The sequence below is a fragment of the Empidonax traillii genome, unplaced genomic scaffold, assembly GCF_003031625.1.
Source record: "Empidonax traillii isolate 1590-97213 ecotype Southwest subspecies unplaced genomic scaffold, ASM303162v1 scaffold1:size7828297, whole genome shotgun sequence".
NCBI classification, from domain to species: Eukaryota; Metazoa; Chordata; class Aves; order Passeriformes; family Tyrannidae; genus Empidonax; species Empidonax traillii.
Window position 1 is genome coordinate 343117 of NW_020955194.1, and position 2158 is coordinate 345274.

Consider the following 2158-nt stretch of genomic DNA (forward strand, 5'->3'; position numbering starts at 1 on the left):
GCAGAGTGCAACGTAAGGATTGAAGTTGTTGGTTCACCAAGAGGCCAGGTTTAAGCCACGAACAGGGCTGTGTTTAGGGAAGCAGTGCTAAAAGGGACAGCACTGTTCTGCTGAGTCTGGAGGAGGATAGTGAAGTGCAGGGTGTAGAAACGCTGGGTTAATACAAAAACTATTTAAAAACACAGTGTCTGAGGGCTCCAGGTCAAGCTGAAAGCCTGTGTGGCATGGACTAGACACTGAGGGGCAGACCCCTGATTTGGGGGTAGATTTTCTTCCAGTTCAGGTGCTGATCAGGCTTGTTGCAAGCTGTGGATGTTCCATCCCAGGAGGTGTTCAAGGCCATGTTGGATGTGACTTTGAACCACCTGGTCTAGTGCAAGGTATCCCTGCCCATGGCAGGGATGATCTCTAAGGTCCTTTTCAACCCAAACCACTCTATGATTCCATGAACTAACACAGACCTGAAAGCTTGGCATGGCACCTTCTCTATGTCTAGAGAAAGTGATGGGCTGGTGGATTGACAAGCCTTCCAAGTAGAGATAACACATTTTATTGGCAACCTGATTGTCCTTTGTCTCTTTTTAATGAGCAGGAAATTTCTGCCTCGACAGGAAGCTCTGGGGCAGAGCTGGCAGCACTCCTGGCTGGTGGAAGCAGCAAACCTCTGGGGTGGGCAGCCATGTGCCCCATCTCCATTCTCCAAGAAAAAGAAAGACAGGCAGCAGTGTTTTATCCACAAGGGGCAGAAAGAAACCCTTGGAGAACCCTGCTTTGCAGCCTCAGTTCACACATCAGAGCTGTTCAGCCTTTCATTATGGTTTTGCATTCTTTAAATGAGAGGTCCGTGTGAGGCTCACCAAAAAAGGGAGATGCCACTTTGAAGGGCTCACATTTGAAGCCAGGATCTCCTGACTCACCCACACACGTTGTACCTGGTTCACTTTAATCCTCGTGGCACTTCTTGCACAAAAGCAGCTCCTTCCTCAGCTGCACCCTATTCTTCCACGGGCAGGCAGTACAATTCACTTTAAAGGGAATAAACGGATTCCCAGTTCTCACCGCTCCCGGATGGCAGTGGGCAATCCAAAATGAGGGCAAGTCTGTTTCCAGCTTTCTCTTATGGCAGATTTCTCACAGCAGGGCAACAGCTCAGGCGAAGGACCACGCAAAGCAGTGCCCTCCAGGATGAGTCACGCCTGCTCGGGCTCTAACGGAGGTGGAGCTCCGTGCTGGGAGTAAAAGAAGAGGTTGTAAACTTCAGAGGGCAAGAGTGGAGGATTTAAATCAGGGTCAAATCAGAGAAAATTCACCTTCCTTTCAATTAGATCATGAAAGCCTCTAGCACCCTGCCAAGTCTCCCTCCCTTGCCGCCCTTATTCTTTTCCAGGAGTGAGAGCTCTTCCAAGTCACCCTACAGCCCATGGAGCAGTACATTAATTCTGAGGCTGGCTGATAGGGAAAAAGGCGGAAGGGATAGGGATAAGGCAGAATAACTGCTGTGAAAAATTGTTAATTTTGAGCTAAGTATCAAAGAATAATTTAAGCTGGAAGGGACCTCTGTCACCACAGCCCTTCCTGCCATCACATGGGGAGGGTCTGCAGAGTGTTTCCCCCCAGCAGCTGCACAGCCCACACCAAACCCAGCCACTGGCAGGGCCCAGCTCACATTTATCACACACCCACACTGCAAAGATCCCAGTGCCTGTGACGAGTGTCACAGCCAAACCAATCGAGGGGGGAGGAAGCTCCAAGAGGTTTCCCAAGCAGTGCTCCAGGCAGGAACACTCCCAGCGACAGAAAATTAATTCTGTGCCTCCAGGGAGATAATAAAGGTACCGCCAAGACTGATAACTAAACCCAGAAACTTCAGCCTTAAATCAAATATACAATACATACATGGCACTTAGGTTGATGCGTCTGAAAAAAGTAAAATCTATTATATTTATATATGCTATTAATATAAATAAATAATATAATTATTAAAGAAAATACACGCCTGCTACTACATTTATCTGTCAACATCAATAAAATAACAATAAATAAAATAAAAATATCAATACTGATTTTAATCAATAAAATGCTCTTTGGTGGAGTAGGAAATGGATGTTAAACCTTTCTACACAACACCAATGTAGTTTAATGTTCTTCTGTTTCTTTT

General features: G+C 46.5%; 1 long non-coding RNA gene across 1 annotated transcript; it reads right to left on the bottom strand.

Annotated features, from left to right (window-relative positions):
- Positions 1 to 812: 812 nt before the first annotated feature.
- On the bottom strand, positions 813 to 1864 carry LOC114054931. Its single transcript, XR_003570656.1, has 2 exons — positions 1311 to 1864; positions 813 to 1229 (listed from the first exon to the last, which is right to left on the bottom strand). It is a non-coding gene; the product is annotated as an uncharacterized LOC114054931 (long non-coding RNA).
- Between the last annotated feature and the right edge of the window lie 294 nt (positions 1865 to 2158).